Source organism: Ictidomys tridecemlineatus, chromosome 3 (assembly GCF_052094955.1).
Source record: "Ictidomys tridecemlineatus isolate mIctTri1 chromosome 3, mIctTri1.hap1, whole genome shotgun sequence".
Taxonomy (NCBI): domain Eukaryota; kingdom Metazoa; phylum Chordata; class Mammalia; order Rodentia; family Sciuridae; genus Ictidomys; species Ictidomys tridecemlineatus.
Genome location: NC_135479.1, coordinates 21952186 through 21972976, shown reverse-complemented (window position 1 = coordinate 21972976; position 20791 = coordinate 21952186). Strand labels below are relative to the sequence as shown.

Below are 20791 nucleotides of genomic sequence, written 5' to 3'. Positions count from 1 at the left end.
CCCTGAACATCAGAGAGATGGGTAGATGTGCAACTTCCAGTATACTCCCTTCAGAGTAGCAACTACCATGGTAGTGAAAAAAGTCTCCAGGGACTGGGGATATAGCTCAGTGGTAGAGCGCTTGCCCAGCATGTACAAAACCTTGTGTTCTATCCCCCCCCCACCAACGATCCTCAGCACCACATACAAACAAAGATGTTGTGTCCGCGGAAAACTAAAAAATAAATATTAAAAAATTCTCTCTCCCTCTCTCTCATTCTCTCTTAAAAAGAAGAAGAAGAAGAAGAAGAAAAGACTCCTGTTCTCAAGCTGAGGTCAGTCGTCTCAAAAGGCTTGGATAAGGGAGAATGGGAGCTTTCTCTAGCAACCTGGTGAACTTGAGCCCCCGGCTGCTCCTGCCAAGTCCTCAGGTCTAGTATGTCTAGGAAGAATTTTCTTCATGCAGGAACCCCTTCTCCTCTACAAGCAGCTCTTGGGCAGCCATGATGGATACCTGGGAAACATGATAGCTGCCAAAGAGGCAGAGAAAAGAGTAAGGGCTGGGTGTGTGGTTCATATACACCTGTAGTGCCAGCTATTCAGGAGGCTGAGGCAATAGGATCACTTCACCCAATGAGTTAAAGACTAACCTGGGCAACATATAGAGATCCCATCTGAAAAGAAAGAAAGAAAGGAAGGAAGGAAGGAAGGAAGGAAGGAAGGAAGGAAGGAAGAAAGGGAAAAAAGTGAGGCAGGGGGGTCACCAAGGAAAGAGCTGGCTATTAAGGCCAGTGAGGTTGGCAGCTAGCCAGCTGACCAATGACCCCTCTAACTCCCAGCAGAAGAGTGGCTCCCTAGAATAGCCTAGGCTTTAGCTTTGTTCCCCTGCCCTCAAGGAGAGCGAGAGCGAGAGCGAGAGCGAGAGAGAGAGAGAGAGAGAGAGAGAGAGAGAGAGAGAGAAGGGGGGGGGGGGGGGGAGGGGGGGGGGAGAGGGAGGGAGGGAGGGAGGTGGAGGGGGGGGGCAGTGGGCTTTTCTCTGGCCTGGAACCTGGCTCTAGGGCCCAGAGCCTGGAAGCTGCTGCAGAGCGTGGGAGGAATTGGGAGGGACTAGGAGAAACAAGGAAAGAGACTTTTCAGGAAAACTGAGTTCTGAGTTCAGCCTCCACCCCCCCCTCCCTCCTCCCAGGGGACTGTAGAGGGAAAGCTGGGAGGTAAGCCACCATGTCTGGTGCTGTCCACTTTCTGCAACCCTCCTGACTCTCCCCCCACAGCCAGGGCCAGAACCCCAACACAGGTATCTGTCAGGGGTGGACTTAAAATCAGGACCCCTATGGTGATGTCTAGCTCCCCACTGGCTCCAATCCTGCCACTGGCAAACATTCCCTTTAATTGCCCTGGCTCTGCCCAAGACCCCCTGATGTTTGCGGCTGTGGTGGTCCTGCCCACTCCCTGGCTAGTTGCTGAGTGTTTTTCTCTAGAGGAGAAGGGCCAGGGGTCAAGATTCCCTCCCTGAGTTTTCAGCCAGTGAGAAGAGGAGGCTGAGGCAGCAAGAGCTGAAATTCAGTTGGCCTAACTCTACTCTTGGCAAGAAGCTGGGTTGTTTTTGCAGTCTGTGTGAGGTATGAAGGCAGAGGCTGGGAGGGAGGAAACCAAAGAGAGAGGTTACCTCTGCCCTCTCCTTCCTCTGCACTTCATATAGGACAAAAAAAGTAAGTTTTGCCTGGACATGGTGGTCCATGCTTGTAATCCCAGCTACTTGGAAGGCTGAGACAAGAGGATGGCAAGTTAGAGACCAGCCTGAGGGACTAGTGAGACTCTGTCTCAAAGTAAAAAATAAGGGCTGGGGATGTGGCTCAAGTGGTAGCGCACTCGCCTCCTAGCATGCGTGAGGCACTGGGTTCGATTCTCATCATCAAATAAAAATAAAATAAAGATATTATGTCACCTAAAAAACTAAAAATAAATATTTAAAAAAATAAAAAGGCCTGGGGCACCCTGGGTTCAATCCCTAGTCCTCCTAAGAAAAAAAAGTAACTTTGGGGTCTTTCTCCTTCCTCTTCCTTCTTTTCTTTCTTTTTTTTTTTGTACTGGGGATTGAACTCTGGGGTACTCAACCACTGAGCCACACCCCCAGCCCTATTTTATATTTTATTTTAGAGACAGAGTCTCACTGAGTTGTACCTTGCAATTGCAGAGGCTGGCTTTGAACCCCATTCTCCTCTCTCAGCCTCCCAAGCCGCTGGGATTACAGGTGTGTACCACTGTACCCAGCCCTCCCCAGCCCTTTTTATTTTTTATTTTGAGACAGGGTCTCACTAAATTACTGAGGCTGCCCTCAAAATTGTGACCCTGGGCTGGGGATGTGGCTCAAGCGGTAGCACGCTCGCCTGGCATGCGTGTGGCCTGGGTTCGATCCTCTGCACCACATACAAACAAAGATGTTGTGTCCCTGAAAATGAAAAAATAAATATTAAAATTCTCTCCCCCCCCCCCGCCTTTAAAAAAAAAATTGTGATCCTCCTGATTCACTTTCCCAAACCGCTGGGATTACAGGTATGCACTACTGTGTCTGACTGAGTCTTCCTTCTGCAATGTGTGAAGGGGATACACAATGAAAGGCAGGGCTAACCCTTGTCTCTAGAAGCTTCTAGTCTATCCATCAGTCTACTTTTTGTACTAGATACTACTGGCAGGGCAGAGAGTAGGAGACCCAGAACCAACAAACTGGGGTTGGGAAGACTGGGTTGTCTGGCCGTTGGGAACCTGGAATAGATTCATAATCGCTCTTTGACCTCACCTTGGCTTTAGATAACAGGTGTATCTCAATACAATCTTCCTCTCCCTCCCACCAGCTGGACATTCCAGTGCACTTCTACACATATACACACACACACACACAAACACACACACATGCATACACACGCCATGCATACATGCACAAACACATCATTGCTCCTATAACCCAATTTGGCCCAAGAAGGGACCACACTCAATGAACATGCTCAGCAAGACACAGTCCTGGATCCATATTATATACACTTCCACTCCAATTCCTCAGAATCTGGGATTGTAGAGACCAGCCCACCATTTAGGGGCTGCATTGGATCCTTCATGTGTGTGTGTGTTTCCAAATACGTCTCTCATTTAAGATTCTAGAAAAGACAAGGGAGATAAAGGAAGGAAAGGGATCAGGATCTTTATATTCTGGTGAGTGTGTCTGCATGTGATTCTATGATTGTAAGTGTGAGACTGTACCTTTGAATGTGAGTATGAATGCTGTGAGTGTATGTGGGTGTGTATTTGACCCAAGATCTCGTCTCTTTGCCAGTAGGTTTTTCTGGGTAACAGGGCAACGCCCTGTGCAACTCCTGGGTGGCCTAAATCTTGGACTGACTGCTTGACTGACTGACTGACTGACTGAGGGTGCGTCCATGCTGAAAACAGGTCAGACTTCAGTAAGTAGCTTCCCATCCCCCTCCTTTCTCACCAAGGAACCATTGCCCAGGATAAAACCTGTCTGCCCAGGTGATGCAAACCTGGAACAGAAACCCTGGGGATGCCCCCAAATCCAGGAACCAGCTGTGTACCTGGAAGAGTCTCATTCCCTGCCCTGCTAGATCCTTTTCCTGGTCTCTAAAAGGCCAGCTTTCTTTCTTTACCCCACCCAAGTCTTCAGTGTCTGGGGAGAACTTTAAGACATGCTAGAAGAGTAATAAAATCTGAGCTACCTTGTTCTTTGGGAGATAGTAAAAGAGAAGGTGAGGTATGAATTGGCGGTGGGTTTTATGAATGTATTTCACCTCAGATTCTATCTTTTTAAAAAATATTTTGTTAGTTGTTGATGGTCTTTTATTTATTTATATGTGGTGCTGAGAATGGAACCCAGTGCCTCACACATGCTAGGCAAGCGCTCTACCACTGAGCCACAACCCTAGATTCTTTTTTCTTTTTTAAATATTTTCTTAGTTATCAAAGGACCTTTATTTTATTTATTTATATGTGGTGCTGAGAATCAAACCCCATACCTCAAACATGCTAGGCAAGTGCTCTACCACTGAGCCACAACCCCAGCCCCCAGATTCTATCTTTTAAAAAAATTATTATTATTATTATTATGTTAGGTGTAGATGGACACAACACAATGCCTTTATTTTTATGTGGTGCTGAGGATCGAACCCAGTGCCTCACACATTTGAGGCAAGCATTCTGCCATTGAGCCACAATCCCAGCCCCCAGATTCTATCTTTAAAAAATAATAATAATAATAATTTTTTTGTAGTTGTAGGCATGGACAGCATGCCTCTATTTACTTTTGTATGCAGTGCTAAGGATCGAACCCCATGCCTCACACATGGTAGACAAGCAGCTCTACCACTGAGCCACAGCCCCAGTACCTCATATTCTATCTTTATCTAACTACTATTCTTTCCAAGGAAAGGAAATAATAAACATGTATTAAGTACCAGTTTATTAAGTGCCAAAATATGCCAGACACTGCTCAATACGCATAGTATTTCACTTAATATTCACAACAACCCTATGCTGTAGGTGGCATTCTTATTTTAGAGATGGGAAAAACTGAGACGTACACATGTTTACTAACTTGTGCAGGGTGCCAGAGAGGCTAAGTGGTTTGTCTTAAAGCCATATTTGCATAGTACTTAAAACTGAGATGTCATATGGAAGAATGACTGAGCTGATGGAGATTATTCAAAGGGCTAAAACTCCCAGCGCCCGCCCACCTTTGGTACTAGGGATTGAAACCAGGGTTGCTTTACCACTGAGCCACATTCCCAGCCCTTTTTTATATTTTATTTACAGAAAGGATCTCACTGAGTTGCTTAGGGCCTCATTAAATTGCTGAAGCTGGCTTTGAACTTGATATCCTCCTTCCTCAGCCTCCTGACCCACTGGGATTACAGGTGTGCACCACCGCACCTGAATACTCCCCAACCCTTCTTGAACTACTACTGTCCACATCATGATGAGTATGGCAGTGCTATGATTCAACACCAGGCCCCAAGTCCAAACTCTTTCCACTGGCAACACTGTCCCTCCCAGAGAGACTGGTTGCTCCAGGGGGCACTTCTGAGCAGCAAACATCCCAGTGTTTCCCAAGGATGGATGGTGCTTAGAAGTGAAATGAACAGAAGAAACCTGTTCAGCATCCCTTGTTCCTCCCCCCACAAGAATCTCAGCTTCCTAGAACCTCTCTTTTATTTATTTTTGTGACACTGGGGATCGAAGCCTGGGCCTCAGTCATGCTAGGCTTTACCACTGAGCTACACCTAGCCCCTCCCTCCCCCTTTTGAAACAGTTTCTCACTGAATTGCCCAGGCTGGTCTTCAACTTGTGATCCATCGTCCTGTCTGAGCTCCAGAGTAGCTGGGATGACAGGCATGTGCCACACACCTGGCTTAGAACTTCTCTCTCTTTCTTTTTTCTTTTTTTTTTTTCTTTTGGTACAGGGGATTTAACCCAGCGACATTTAATTTCTGAGCCACAACCCAACCCTTTTTATTTTTTATTTTGAGGCAGGGTCTAAGTTGTTGAGGGCTCCCTAAATTGCTGAGGCTGGCATTGAACTTGCAATCCGTTTGTCTTAGCTTCCTGAGCCACTGGGATCACTGTGCCAAACTTAGAACCTCTCTTTTAACTTCAACACATCTTCTTCCCTAAACCTTTCCCCTTTTCCATCCTATATTCATCTTTTCTGGTTGTAAAGTTGGGAAGAAACCACAGTAGGGTGCAAAAAACAAAACAACCAGGTAGCAAAAATATCTCCCACATAGATTGCTTTAGAGGTGAGTAACAAAGTAGGCATCTGAACTCTTTTCCTTACTCCAACCCCAGACTTTGGGGTTTGTAGCTGATGGGGGGATAAAGGGAAAGGTAGGTCGGGGCCCATTAGAGTTTCATGGTGCTATCTTCCAGGGGCTATATTAAGAAATATTTGAAATATTTCAATATAAGAAATATATTGAAAGTGTGGAAGGGGTTGGAGATGTGGCTGAAGCGGTAGTGCACTCGCCTGGCATGCGTGCAGCCCAGGTTCGATCCTCAGCACCACATGCAAACAAAGATGTTATGTCCGCCGAGAACTAAAAAATAAATATTAAAAATTCTCTCTCTCTCTCTCTCTCTCTCTCTCTCTCTCTCTCTCTCTCTTTAAAAAAAAAAAAAAGAAAAGAAAAAAGAGGGCTGGGGATGTGGCTCAAGTGGTAGCGCGCTTGCCTGGCATGCGTGCGGCCCGGGTTCGATCCTCAGCACCACATACAGACAAAGATGCTGTGTCCGCCAAATACTGAAAAATAAATATTAAAGTTCTCTTTCTCTCGCCCTCTTTCTCACTCTCTCTCACTATTTCTTTAAAAAAAAAAAAGAAAAGAAAAAAGAAAGTGTGGAAGGTCACCAGGGTCAGAAATTGGGTACAAAACCCCAAGGAAGGAACTTCTGACTTCCCCATTTACCTGCTTGAGCAAAGTGCATCTCTACAGCTGCCATCCTGAACAGATGCTTCTCCAGTAGATTCTCTGGGGAACCCAAAGGACCAAAAGATGATCCCCCTCTCAAAGTAGAGGATCCCACAGACATCATAGGATCCCAAAGGTGGCATGGACTGTCCTTGGCATTGGAAGACTAAGCCCCAGGTGACCCATTTTCTGTCGTGGAACTCCTCTTCCTAGTTAGAGGGTAATGGCATCCAGCACATGCAATGCCAAAGTCTTCTCCCTGTCCACTCTGCTGTGCTGCTATTGGAATCCACTGGTGGTATCATCTTCCAGGGCCCTGTGTCTGACCACTGACTGACATTGAGCTTCTGTGGACTGAGATACAGGGGAGTATGGGCATTTGTATGTGCATGTGTGTTGTGTATACATGTTTGTGATGGTAATCCTATATGTCTGCCTCTGTCTCCGCCCCTTACCCCAAGATGCATTTCAAACCCTCTCCTTATCCAGCATCTCCTTGTTCTTTGGGCTTATGCAGATCTCTATGAAGCTTCCTGTGGAGACCAGAGGCTCATGATAGTCCTTGTGATCAGGATGGACCTCAGAGGAGCTGAGGCTGGGGCAGGCATTAGGGGCCATGTGTAGCTCCTGGGAGGCTTACATAAACACTGGTCGGGATGTGGAGGGGAAGAAGGGGTGTGCAATGGGCCCAGGAAAAAAAAAAAAAAAAAGCAACCCCTGCCCCACCAGCCAGCTCAGCCTGCTTGGAAACATGGAACAAGGCTCACTTTCCTTCCTCCTGCCCCTCTCCCCTGATCTGCAGCTGTTCCTTGGGCTGGAAGGACTGCAGAATCTTGGGGGAGGGAGGCAGGGGAAGGAGAGGGAGAGGATGCAACTTCATAAATTTGGGATCTTTCTTGCTCTTCTAAATTAGGGGGGAGGGAGGAAGAAGCAATTTGCCAGAGAGATTTTCAATGCCGCAGGAAGGAGCTTTGGCTCATTAGAATGCACAGTTTGCACCCTGGAAAAAAAAAATCTGTGCTGGTTGCAAAAATGCAGACGTGTGTAGGGGCCCAGCAGAGATTTAAAAAAAAAAAAAAAAAGCGCTAGCTCTGCAATGCAGGATCTCTGAAGTTTTGGTGCGATGAGGAAATGTGGGTCGTGCTCATTTCATTTGCTTGTTCCTGCTAACCTACTGTCCGCCTGACTCCAGCACAGTCTCCCATCCCAGCAAGAGCACTGCTGCTCAGAATGAGGGTCACAGGCCACCGGTGGGAACAGAGGACTAAAGTGGGGGTCTGGGATTAAAGTGTGGGGGAGGAGACACTTAAGTGATGGGTGGAAGTTGAAGTGATCTTTTGCACACTTACTTGTTCTCCAACTGGACAAGAATCTGTGCAAAAGTCCTTCCAGTTCTCCCCCACTTACCCATAACCCACCTTTGGGTCCTCCTCACCCCCTTCCTGTCCTCTGACAGACCACTGCTGCAGAAAGGAACTTTGTACCAAGTCCCTTATCCCACAAATCCCTAAATTCTCCTTGTTCTAATCCGAGAGCAGGCACTAGCTGCATGCACAAGTGGCATCCTTCTTCCTAGAAAGAAGGGACAGAATAGCCTGATTTGAGGAGCCCAGGCTGCAAGCAAAGCAAGTCTTGGCTCTGGGCTTCCATCAGCACATCAACAGGAGGGGCTGGGGAGGGAGATTCTGTGCTCTCAGTTGGGGGAGGCCCTTTGTTCTTTGGGGGGTTAGGACTTTGGGTGGTATAAAATGCCAAGGGACAGCCTGGAGGAGAATATGCCTGGAGAAACCATGTTTCCTTGCTGGTGTTTGTTCCCTGGTAGCTCAGGAGAGACAAAAGGGCAGAAGCAGGATATAGGGCCAGGAGACAAGGGAGCCCAGTGCCCTTTCACTCTTGCCTCCCGTTCCTCCGGCCGCTGGAGGACAGGACCAAGTGTGTTTGTGCAGGCTGGAGGCTCACGCGGGCTGCCGGGGTCACATGGCCCGGGCATGTGCAGCCTGCTCCATTTCTACCACAACAACTCGCTCATAAACAGCCCGGCTGCTGCGGTGGTGGCGGCGGAGACATGTGCAAGCGAGGGGGTGGGGCACGTGGCCCTGCCCGAGCCAAGGGAAGGCGGTCGATCGCTCAGCATTGCCTCCACCCCTCCCGGTACTGGCGCTGCCTCGCCACAGGAAATTCCTAATGCTCCGTTGCTGCTGCAAAACATGTTTTGGGGAAGTGACTTTCAGTAAGGATGGAGTCAATAGACTATTTGAAAAAACATATCACAGATAATCAGTCCAACACCAACTTATACTTGCCCTCACTCTATCTTTCTTAGCACCCTGAGGTGGAGGGCTAAGCAGGAGTCACATGCTCATTATTCTCACCAATTCTGTCCTCCTGAGTTATATAAAATTGGGACTCTCTTGGGTGAACATTGAAGTAAGGGGCTGGAATTCTCTAAGACCATTATTCTCAGCATCAGCAGCAGGGCCAGCATCACTTTGGAACCTGTAAGAGATGCAAATTCTCAGCCGGTTGTGGTTGTGCACACCTGTAATCCCCGTGGCAAAGGAGGCTGAGGCAAGAGGAACTCAAGTTCAAAGCCAGCCTTAGCAATTTATCGAGGCTCTAAGTAGCTCAATGAGACCCTGTCTCTAAATAAAATAGAAAATAATGCTGAGGATGTAGCTCAGTGATTGAGTACCCCTAAGTTAAATCCCCAGTATAAAAAAAAAAAAAGATGCAAATTCTCAGCCCCATCCCAGGCCTACTGAATCAGAAATTCTGGGGAGCAGAGACCAGCAATCTGTTTTAGTAAGCACTCCTGGTAATTATGATGCATGCTGAGGTCTGGGAACCAGGGATCTAGGTGTAGTTTCCTCAGAGGAATGTAGGACCTGGGAATGTGTCTACCTTTCCTGTTTTTGTGGCTTCATTTCAAAGTTCAGCCAGAAAGCATAATCAGATTTAGTTTGACTCAGCATAAAAAGCATTTATTGAGGAGCTGGGGTTGTGGCTCAGTGGTAGAGTGCTTGCCTCGCATATGTGAGGCACTGGGTTCAATTCTCAGCACTGCATATCCTTTAGAACAACCAACTGTGGTTTAAATCGCTTTGAGGCTCAAGGTATAAATTGTTTTCTTGTCTATTTTTGCTGGCCATAGGGATGCTAAGATATGTCCATAGACTCTTGACTCCCCATGTGTAACTAAAAGGATGAGGACCATGCACATATGAATACACAAACTCATACTCCTTGGGATCTCAGAGGCAATATTAGGGAGAATCAAGAAAAGGAATGAGGTCCCAGAGGGGTGGAAGTTCCCTGGGCAAAATGTGTTTAACAGATAATAAGCAGGAAAAGTCTTTCAATAGAAGAGGGTGGGGACAACTCTGGCCTACTCCAGCTTCCTGAGACCCAGAGACTGTGACCAGAGGAAGTAGAGAGTCTCTGAGGCAGATCACAAAACTCCTGAGAATAAAACCTGAGCCTGGAAAATGACAGGAGAATAGGGAACAGACATCAGATCAAAGGGTTCCCTTACCCAGGCAAAACAGAGCAGGGGAGAAGGGAGCAAAAGCCAGGAATGGGGGCACGCCCAGCCCCTCTCCTCTGGCCTTCTCCCCATCACAGACAATGCTCAGGAGTAGAGCTTCTGCTACTGTCTCAGCTCTGACCCGTTGACTCCTGGTTTCTCCCTCTTTCATTTTCTGAGGAATTTCTTTCCCTCTGATTCTCATAGAGCTCTTTTTGCTTCTCTTCAAGGCTTCCTCTCTGTGCCTGACAGGCTCTGGGCTCAAGGAGCAGACAGCCCTGCAGGCTCAGCTTCAGTGACCTACATTGGTTCTCCCCTAGGCCCTGGGTGTGGGGGCTGAGGTTTCAAGATAGGAACTTGGGAATCTGGCACAGGTCTACAGATGATGACGTCAGGCAGATAGGCTGCAAAAGTGGCAGTGAGGGACTGTGAGGCAGAGGGCGCCACAGGACTGATTTCTCACTTTGTTATCTAAGGGCCTTTGTGGATAACATCATAAGAGTCTCCTCCCCCAAATGCAAAAACATTTCTGAGCAGTGACCCTTTAGATAGGAGCCAGAGGTCCCTTTTAGGCTTTGTCTCTGTTCATGAGATCTGAGAGTTGTTTCTGTCTGCTCCCCATTCTTGCTAAACCCACTCATTTGCTTCAACAGAAAGAGTTCCTCAGTCTTGATGTGGACAAATGGGTTGAGATCTCAGTTGATTTAATTAAGGGAAATGGAGGCTGAGAGAAGGTCAGATATGCACAAATTCGCTCACTTCTGGGCTTACCTGTACAGAGACCATGGTACTTTTTTAGACTCAAAGCTTCTGAAAAGAATCCAGAAGGAGCTTTAGGAATGAATCATCATTTATAACCCAGGACTCTGGCAACTGAATCTCTCTTTCCATCTACAAGCCTCTGGGGAAGGCAGATTTTCAAATAGGTGCCTTCCCTCCAGCACACTATAAGCCACAATGTTCAGGATGCCCACCACCTCCAGGTTGTGGATATTTTGTCCTGGCAAGGATATCCTATGGTGGTGAAGGGGAAGTAGGTGGTGCTGGTGATGACAGAGTATGACAGATGAGCCTTTTGCTTGGGGCAGTGGGGGTGTGTGTGTGTGTAGGACTGGGTGACTCTCCTGTCCAAAGGGCTTTCCCTTGGCCAAACCACTCCCCAAAGCCCAGAAAGTACACAGCTTGGCACCCAGCCTGAGAGAGCATTCCTCAGGACTATGACAGGCTGGGGGATGGTTCCCACCATAAGAATGGGGGACGGAAGGAAACTAGCAGGGAAGGAAATGACCGCAAAGCTTGAGAGGTGGGCAGTTAGTTCCTAGTGACATGCGTATTTTTTGTTTTAGAGAGGAGGGCTGAGACTTGATGCCTTCCAAGGACCATGCAAAGGGTCTGTAGTCTTAGAACAGGTGACCCCTGGGTCACCTTTCCGCTCAGGGTCATCCCTGACGTCCCAAGTTGTCCTCTAGAGGCTCCATAGCTTGCTTACTTTCTCATTCCCTTATTCTGGGGCTGTGGTTGAGCTCGGGAGCCCCCGAGTGGCTAAAAACTGGCACTGCAGTTGGGCTGGGGGAGGAGCCCATCTAATCTCCAACTGCCCCTCCACCTCGCCCCTCCCTTTTCTTCCCACTAAGCTCAGAACTCTGGAAATAGCACCTGGTAATGGGAGCGCTGACAGATGCTGAGTTATAGGAGAGCAAGTGTCCCGGTCAGAGTCCTCAGTCTTCTATCTTGATCTTTTGGGGGCTGTCTCCATTGAAAGTCGGTGCCTTGGGGCTGGGGATATGGCTCAAGCAGTAGCGCGCTCGCCTGGCGTGCGGTTTGATCCTCACCACCACATACAAAGATGTTGTGTCCGCTGAAAACTAAAAAATAAATATTAAGAAAAAAAAAAAAAAAAGAAAGTCGGTGCCTTGGGAATCCTCCCATTCCTTTCCATGCATTGCTCCTTAACATGCCCCTAGTTAATGTGCTGTTTGTCTACCATGAGTTCTCCCTCTGTGGGCTCCAAGGCTTGTAGCTCTTGGGCCATCTGCTATTCATGACCCCTGTGACGTTGGAGGACAAATGGCCCCATGATAATTCCGAGTTTAAATTTATCCTTCCCTCCCCACTCGACTTATACCCTACTTTTCCCCCTCCCAGAGCATCACAATTCCTTTCAGCATGTTCCATAACCCCCAACTCCTTATACAACTCTTTAACTCCATATCTCTTGTAGGGTGAAAATGGACAAAGTCTATGTCAAAATTTTTCCTAAGCAAACTCATTCCCTCTTTTTGGCTTCATTTGACCTATTTTACAGCTTTTCCTGGTTAGCTCCCTTGTTCTATACACTCCCACTGGATTAATTTTTGCTGCCTAGTCCACTCCTTCCTCTAACACTATCTCCTGCCTGCTCTTTCCTTCCAGGGCAAATGTTCCCCAATACTGGAAGAGGGAGAGACACTGTTTTAGAAGTAATCTGTCATCTACACGGAGATAACTTCTTAAGGAAGGGGGTGGTGATGTTGGCCAGGACCAGCTCACCCACCCCAGGAAAGGCCCTGTATCAGCCCATAATTAGGGAACTCTTGGCTCTTGTCTGGTATGGGAGGATCTGAGCTCTCTGCCAACAACATGAAGAACTCTAGGGGAAATGGAGTTAGAGTAACGGTAACCAACTTACAGTTAGGGAATTAAAAACTTTACCCAACTCCATTCCAGTCTTGTTTTCTTTGCTATCCCTTCTCTCAAACCTGTCTCTTTTTCTGGAGGTTGGGGTCGAGAGGAGGAATGCTGGGGATTGAACCCAGTGCTTCAGCAGCATGCTGTCTACCACTGAGAGACACTCATTGTCTGTCCCATCTTTTAGTTGTGTAATTCTTTGATTGGCCAGGAAACTGTGAGGATATGAAATCTTTACGCCCAGGCAGTTGCATTCCTCTATTATACTCCAGCCCTCAACAACCCCACAGGATGCTGCCCCACAATCATCCTGAAGGGGGCACTTCTGTTCGGTTGTTAAGGTGGTGCCAGCTAAAAGGAGGCCCCAGGCAGGAAACATAACAATTGATCACGTGTTGGGGGTGGGGGTTCTCGCAGGGGCTGCTGGGACAAGGAAGGGAGGTCCACGTGGAGTGGGCGGAACGCGCTGAAAGTTTTGGCGGGGCCTCCGGACGGAGAAAAATAGCCAAATTTGAGTTGTGATTTTATTAAAAAAAAAAAGAGGGGGGGAGGGTGCGGGGTGGGCAACAGGGAGTTGTGCCTTCCCCTCGGAGAGGCCCTCACAGAGGGGATAAGGGGAGAAACACATGAGCATCCTGATCGCGGAGGCCTGCTGGAACGCAGGGCAAAGTTTCTGCCAGAAAGAGCTCTGAGCCCGGCCAGGCTTTGGAGCCGGAAGCCGTATGGCTCCATACTGGTTTTCCATCCCCCACCCTCCCAGAGAAGGGAAAGGTGGCCTCTCAGGCTGTGGTCTCTTTCGTTCCTGGCTGGCATTAGCCCAGCCCCTCAACTCCAGTCTTTATTTACCTTTCCAAGAGCCTCAGGAAGCCGCCCAGATGAATTCTCTCTCCCTGGGATGGAGCCAAAACAAGTCTCTGCTTTTTAAGACCTAGTTCTGCCCTGTTAGCAGGAAAATGCAGCTTTATAGTCATAAAGCTGGAAGAGACTTTAAAGATGATCTATTTAAATTTTCTTTTGAGTCTGGGAAAACCAAGTTCAGGCAGGTAAGAGGGCTCTACATGCTCTTACCACACCACAGCCATTCCTTTCAAAGAATGGAGTTCATGGAATTCTGTCATTCTTCTTAAGCCTGGGAAGGGTGGTTAAAGTTGCTTTAACTCTCTCCACACCATTGGCCAGAGGACAAAAGGAGTGGTCATTACCGGTAAAGTAGAAGACTATTTAGGGACTTGATTTATGAGTACTAAACCATTTTCTTAGGCTTCCTAACAGCAACTCCACATTCTCCCTCCTGGCCTTTACTCTTTGAAACCTGATTTCCTCACATAGCTTAGTTCAGACATAACCAGTTTGAGATCTATTTGGAAGAATTTCCTACTCAGAAGACTTCCCTTCAGGTTTTCAGTTTTGGGGGGTGGTTTATCCAGGTTATCTTAAGAATTGAGATGAAGATAGGACCTCCAACTCAAAAGTTCCAGTTTTAGTTTTGGGGGAGAAAAAGTAGGGTTGCTTAGTTTGGAGCAGTGAAACCTGGACTCTGTATTTCAGAGATCTTAACGTTCACCATTCACCAGGATACAGGGGTTGGAAGGGAGTTGAGGACTGATGTTGGATTGCCAGCTTTTTACTTTGCCAATAAGGGCTTTTTTTTCTTTTTCTTTTCTTCTTTCTCTTTGTTTTTTAAACCTCTTACTTATTTATATATGGTGCTGAGAATTGAACCCAGTGGCTTACACATGGCTAGGCAAGTTCTCTAACACTGAGCCACAAAACCAGCCCTGCCAATAAGGATATATAAAAACTACCATGCCTGTAATCCCAGGTACTTGGGAGGCTAAGGCAGGAGGAGGATCACAAGTTTGAAGCCAGCCTGGGCAACTTAGACCCTGTATCAAAATAAAAAAAATAAAGGGCTGGGGATATAGCTTAGTTGGTAGAGTGCCCTGCCTTGCGCTCAATCCCCAGCACCACAAGAGAAAACAAAGGAAAACAAAAATTAAAAGAGGGGAGTTAGGGATGTAGCTCAGTGGGAAAGTGCTTGCCCAGCAAGCATGAGGCCCTGGGTTCAACCCCCAGTACCACAAAAGTAAATAAATAAATAGATAGATAAGAATACAATAAGAGCGGCTTGAGGGCACATACTGGTAATCCCAGCAATTTAGAAGCAGGAGGGGCTGGGGATGTGGCTCAAGTGGTAGCACGCTTGCATACCAGGCGCTTGCATGCTAGGCGTGCGGCCCGGGTTCAGGTTCGATCCTCAGCACCACATACAAACAAAGATGTTGTGTCCGCAGAAAACTAACTAAATAAATATTAAAAAAAAAAAAAAAGGCCAGCCTCAGCAATTTAGCAAGGCCCTAAGCAATTCAGTGAGGATGTGCTCCTGGGTTCAATCTCCAGTACAAACACAGAACAATGCCCCCCTCCCCTCAAGAAAAAAAAAAAAAAAGCAAGTAAATAAATAAAATAAACAAACAAATAAATAAATAAGAAGAGCAGGGGTGTAGCTTAGTGGTATAGGGCCACTGAGTTTAATCCCAGTACTGCAAAAAATAAACTAACAAAAATCTACCACCATCAATTGCTGTTTATTATTATCCTTTCACAAAAGGAAGTACATTTTAACATACACAAAATAGAAAGTTTATCATTTCAATAACAGGTCATTCATTCAACATTGATCCATAATGGGTACTAAATAATGCTACTCCCCCATTTTGCCTTAGACTGGCTCCAGTTTAGTTCCTCCATCTCTAAATCAAGTGGGGGCAGCCTGAAGACCAAGTCCAGACCAATGTCTTTTTTTGTCCCACAAGATAAGAATTTTTCTGTGAACATTTGTTGGTACTAGGGATTGAACCTAGGCTCTTGCAGTGCTAGGCAAATGCTCTACCACTGGGCTACATTCACAGCCCTTGTTATTTTATTGTGAGTCAGGGTCTCTTTGGCTAAATTGCCCAGGATGGCCTTGAACATGTGATCCTCCTGCTTCAGCTTCCTGAGTAGCTGAGACTATGATGTGTACCATCAGGTTCAGTTTAAGAATTTTTTTTTTTTTTTGTACCAGGGATTGAATTCAGGGGCACTCAACCACTGAGCCACATCCCCAGCCCTATTTTGTATTTTATTTAGAGGCAGGGTCTCATTGAGTTGCTTAGTGCTTCACCTTTACTGAGGCTGCCTTTGAACTAGAAATCCTGCCTCAGCCTCCTGAGCCACTGGGATTACAGGTATGCACCACTGTACCTGGCTACAAGGATTTTTAAGTATTTGCAAAATTTAAAATAATTCATGACATGAAAATTACATAAAATTCAAGTTTCATATAGTAAAATTTCATTGTACAATGGCCATACAGATTATTTTGAGGCTGTTTTTGCTCTACAGTGGCAGAGTTGAGGAATGGAAAAAAGACCCTCTGGCAGTCAAAGCCTAAAACAGGCTTTTCCTTCAAGAATAAGTAGGTTGGAAGCCACATGCCTATAATCCCAGTGACTTGAGAGGCTGAGGCAGGATTGCAAATTCAATGCCAGCCTCAGCAACTCAAAATTTTAAAAAAGGGCTGGGGATGTGCTTCAGTGGTTAAGCACTCCTAGGTTCAATCCCTGGTACCAATAAACAAACAAAAGGTAGGAGCAGGATGCAATGGCACATACCTATAATGCCACTAATTTAGGAGGCTGAGGCATGAGGATCACAAGGTAGAGGCTGGCCTGGGCAATGTAGCAAAACTCTAAAATAGAATAGGGCTGGGGATGTGGCTCAAGCGGTAGCGCGCTCGCCTGGCATGCATGCGGCCCGGGTTCGATCCTCAGCACCATATACAAACAAAGATGTTGTGTCCACCGAAAACTAAAAAATAAATATTAAAAATTCTCTCTCTTTAAAAATAAATAAATAAAATAAAATAGAATAGACCTGGGTGGTGACACATCCCTATAATCCTAGTGACTCAGGAGGCTAAGGCTAGAGAATTGCATGTTCAAGGCCAGCCTCAGCAATTTAGAAAGACTGTCTCCAAAATAAACTTTGTGGTAAAGCATCCCTGGGCTCAATTCTCAGTACTAAAAGATAAAATAAATAAAAAAGTGCTGGGGATGTAGCTCAGAAGAAAAACTTCCTGGATTTAATCCCCGGTACCAGATAAACCAAACAAACCACTATGCATGTTTCATTTCATTAATTTTCAAAATAATCATCTAAGGTAAAGTACTATATTATAGTCATTTTATAGATAGGGAAATTAAGGTAGAGTCAGATAACACACTGCCAATAAATATTGGAACTGTGATTGCTTCTTACAATTTCACGTCTTTTCTCTTAACTGCTTAGTTTCCTACCTGCCATTCTATTGCCACTATCTATTTATTGACATTGGCACTTTACATTAATAACTTATCATCTCACATCTGGACTAATGGCCCTCAAGTTGGTCTCTGCTTTGCCTGAAGAGATACAGATATTGTAGTTAGCTTTCAGATCCAATCATTTTATACTTTGCTGAAAGAAAATCCTTCTATGGTTCACCATGGCTGGCAAATTATACATTTCTTTCTTTTTTGGTACTGGGGATTGAACCCAGGGGGTGCTTAACCACTGAGTCACATCCCAGCTTTTTATTTTATTTTTTTTAGCACTGGGGATTAAACTCAGGGGTCCTCAGTCACTGACCACATTCCCAGCCCTATTTTGTATTTAGACACAGGGTCTCACTAAGTTGCTTAGCACCTTGCCATTGCCAAGTCTGGCTTTGAATTTGAAATCCTCCTGCCTCAGCTTCCCAAGCTGCTAGAATTACAGGTATGCACCACTGCTCCCAGCTAGCCCTATTTTTTTTTTTTTTAATTTTATTTTTTAGTTGTAGGTAGACACAATACCCTTACTTTATTTACTTACATGTGGTGCGGAGGATCGAACCCAGGGCTTCACACAAGCTAGGCAAGCGCTCCATCACTGAGCCACAACCACAGTCCTCAGCTAGCCCTGTTTTTTTTAAATACCTTTATTTATTTATTTATATTTATGTGTGCTGAGAATGGAACCCAGTGCCTCACATGTGCGAGGAGTGCTTTACTGCTGAGCCACAACCCCAGCCCCCAGCTAGCCCTTTTTAATATTCTATTTAGAGACATGGTCTCAATAAGTTGCTGAGGCTAGCTTTGAACTGGTGATCCTCCTGCTCCAGCCACTTGTCAGTCACTGGGATTACAGGCATGCGCTACCATGCCCAGCCAAAAACACAATTAATGTTATATGACTGCCACTCTCAACCATGGTAAAGGTCAAGGGCAGATGTCTTCTCTTAATGTATATATCTAAACAGCTTACCCATTCAATGAATATTTATTAAATGCCTACTTTGTGTCAGGTATGATTCTAGGTGTTGAAGACACAGCAGTGAGCAATACATGCAGTTTATATTTTAATGGGGGAGGACAATGAACAGGATAAATTACATATTAGATGATAATAAGCACTTTGAAGAAAAATAAAACAGAAAATGAGGCAAATGTGGAGAGGGTTGAGTTTATAGTGTGGCCAGAGAAGGTGCCACTGAAAACATTTAATTAAGAGCTGAAGAAAGGGTGGAAGTCATGTGAATATCTAAGAATGATCTATGTAGAAGGAACAGCAGGTATATAAGAACCTAAGCAGATACATGCTGGGTGTTTGAGGGACAGCAAGGTGGTGAGTATGGCAGGAGGGACATAAATAAGGGGGAGAGCAAGAGTTGAAGTCAGAGAGTAGTACTAAGGTGTCAGACCCTACAGGGCATTATTATTATTTTTTTTTTTTAAAGAGAGAGTGAGAGAGGAGAGAGAGAGAGAGAGAGAGAGAGAGAGAGAGAGAGAGAGAGAGAGAGAGAGAATTTTTAATATTTATTTTTTAGTTCTCGGCAGACACAACATCTTTGTTGGTATGTGGTGCTGAGGATCGAACCTGGGCCGCACGCATGCCAGGCGAGTGCGATACCGCTTGAGCCACATCCCCAGCCCCTACAGGGCATTATGATGATTTTGCTTTTATTCCAAGTGAGATGGAATGCTGAGAATTTTGAGTAGAGTAAGAACATGATCTAAATAATATCTTTTCAGGATCATTATGGCTGCTGAGAGCATACCTAATTGGGGGAAGGCAAAGAGAGACCAATTATAAAGTTACTACAATAGAGGGGGGAAGAGATAGAGAAGGGGGGAGGGTATGACTTAGACCAAGGTGTAAGTTGCGGATGTGCTGAGAAGGTGTAGGACTTTGGATATATGTCCTGAATGGCAAGAAGATTGACTGACTTATCAAATATGGGGTGGCAGAGAAAGAAAGAGTGTACGAGAAGCAGGATCTGGGTTGGGGATATTCAGAAGCTTGATTTAGATGTAAATTTAGAATGCCTATTAGATATACCTAACAGGGGTCTGGGGGTATACAGTTCAGTGATAGAACATTTGCCTAGCATGCACCAGGCCCTGGGTTTGAGCCCCAGCAAAACACACACACACACACACACACACACACACACACGAGTCTGCTGGACATAAAATATGATTTTGTAGAAAGGAAATGAGTTCAGGAAGAAATAAATTCGAGAGTTGTCAGTATAGAGATGTTATGGAATGTCCTGACACTGAAAGAGATCGTGTTCTGCAAGCAGCCCACCCTCCAGACCCTCCAATCCTTGGTATCCTTAAGGACAATACTTCCCTTGCACATTTGAGGCCGTTCTGTCTGGTGGAAGAGGACTGAGGCTCTCTTGGCTTCTTAAGGCATTCATACCTATTTGTTTAAAATTTCCAGTGCTTGATGCCTTGGGCCCTCAAGGCAAAAACAGTTTTAATTAGAGGCTTTCACAATTAGACCAGAGAATGTTTGTCTTCTCCTTCTCCTTACAGATTTTAAAAGGCACACCTCGGACAGAAATGAAAATCAACTGGTTAAAACTATTTAAATATTTCCGCAAGGAAACTCTTATGAGGACGTGTTGGCATTAGTTATTTGGAAATGAAGACGCACACACATACAAAATCGATCTGGATAGGAAGAAGTGCTCACACAGGAAGACCCTAAAGCACCCCTATTCCCCATACAGGTACAAATCCCTTCAGAGATTCCCTTCCTGAGCCTCCTCTACGAGATGTTAGGAGTGGCTTAAGAAGGCCGGGGAGATGGCCGTTGGGAAACAACTGTTGGTAGTTGGCAGTACTTCATCCCAAAGAGGTTGTGGCAACAACTCCCTCGGGCAGCAGACATCATGGATTTTCCTGCCTCTGGGACCCAGCGGTCCCTTCGTTTCTGGTCTGCATCCCTTAGAGACAAAGAACTTCATTCTCTCCCATGCCAGTGTGGGACTGCTGGGGAGCGTACGAGGAAGAGGGTTTAGAATTCTACCCCATGAAAGACCCACAGGTTGCAAGAGGGGCCTGGATCCTGACTGGTCCAGGAGGGGCGCGGGGTCGCTCCGGCGTGGGCCAGGCGCGTTGCCAAGGTGCGCGGGGAAGGGCCACCCAGCGCCAGCCGGCTCCGCGGAGCGCTCGGTACGCTGCCACGAAGGGCGGGCGATCTGCCTCCCGAACCTCCTTCCTTCCTCTCAACTCATTTTCCCGGGGAGCCTCGGCATTGCCCAGCTACCCGAGGCAGCGCTCGCCCTTTTTTCCTCCTCCTGACCCTCCCCAGGCCCGCCCCTCCCTCGACAGCCCACCTTCGCCCGCTCCTCCGCACGCTCCTGGGTCCTCGCCCCTCATCCCCGGCCTCCCCTCGCCGGGCCCCCTCGCCGGGGGCACCCTCCCCACCCCCCTCGAGGCGGCGGCGGTCCCTTTCACAATAGCGCTGCCAGCCTCCCTCCTCTGGGCTCCCGGTTCGCTCCCGCCCGCTGCCCTCCCCGCGCATGCGCCTTCCGGTCGGCGGCGGCTGCGGCTGCGGCGGCTACCAGCGGCTCCGTTTTTTTAAAGGGAAACGCTGAGGCGCCGGGGGTGACTGTGGGGGAGGGGGACTCGGAGCTGCGGAGACCCCCGGGGGAGGCAGCAGACCCCCTCCAGGAGTAGGAGGGCTTTGGGCGGACCCATCCCTCCCACCCCCTCCTGAGGAGGAGGGGGGGGAAAATGGAGGCTCGGGGCGGCTGAGGCGAGCTCCGGGGCGGGGGGCCGGGGCGGGGAAG

At 46.9% G+C, this 20791-nt stretch overlaps 1 protein-coding gene and 1 long non-coding RNA gene across 4 annotated transcripts in view; both read right to left on the bottom strand.

Moving 5' to 3' along the window:
• Top2a (DNA topoisomerase II alpha) overlaps positions 1 to 20791 on the bottom strand; it is a 323275-nt gene that overhangs the window by 72074 nt on the left and 230410 nt on the right. The gene's annotated exons all lie outside the window — the stretch shown is intronic.
• On the bottom strand, positions 4125 to 20787 carry LOC120884094 (uncharacterized). 3 transcript variants are annotated; one of them, XR_013436038.1, is made up of 3 exons: positions 13489 to 14943; positions 11632 to 11840; positions 4125 to 8948 (listed from the first exon to the last, which is right to left on the bottom strand). It is a non-coding gene; the product is annotated as an uncharacterized LOC120884094 (long non-coding RNA). The 3 variants fall into 3 exon arrangements; XR_013436037.1 differs by having other exon boundaries at positions 4125 to 11840; positions 12644 to 20787; XR_013436036.1 differs by having other exon boundaries at positions 4125 to 11840; positions 13489 to 20787.